Here is a 525-nt window from a genome sequence, read left to right as displayed (position 1 = left end):
GTGGTGGTGGTGGTGGTGGTTGGGCTAGTGTTGTCGTCGTCGTCGTCATCGTTGTTAACCACATAATCCAAAGTAATATTTTTGTATGTTATAATTTATTTATTTAAAGAGAATCGTCTACGATTCGAGATTTCGCTGCTATTTCTTACACATCAACACATCATGTTGAATGTCAAGATTGCCCATTAACGTGTACGATCTATTATGTTCCAGATGTGACTATCTCTTCTACTCGTGGTGCAGTGTCCGTCGACTACATTATCAAGTGTGGTTCCTGTCATGACAATCTCGTCCTAGTTTACCTGAGACTACGATATACAGTGTGTACTTCAGTTTTTTTGTGTTTTTTTTTTTCGGTGGAGGATTCAAGACAGAAGGTCATCTTCTCCTTAAAGTTATATAAATTGCATTTCGTATAATCCGGCAATATTTCTCGTCCGATCTTTTGGTAAATCAATTTCAATTGTGATTTCTAATTTTCAGGAATGATTGAAGAAGGGAGAGAAAGTATCGAGATGAGATGTG

The sequence above is a fragment of the Octopus bimaculoides genome, chromosome 25, assembly GCF_001194135.2.
Source record: "Octopus bimaculoides isolate UCB-OBI-ISO-001 chromosome 25, ASM119413v2, whole genome shotgun sequence".
Classification (NCBI taxonomy): Eukaryota; Metazoa; Mollusca; class Cephalopoda; order Octopoda; family Octopodidae; genus Octopus; species Octopus bimaculoides.
The sequence above is the reverse complement of the archived record's forward strand: the minus strand, read 5'-3'. Positions refer to the sequence as shown.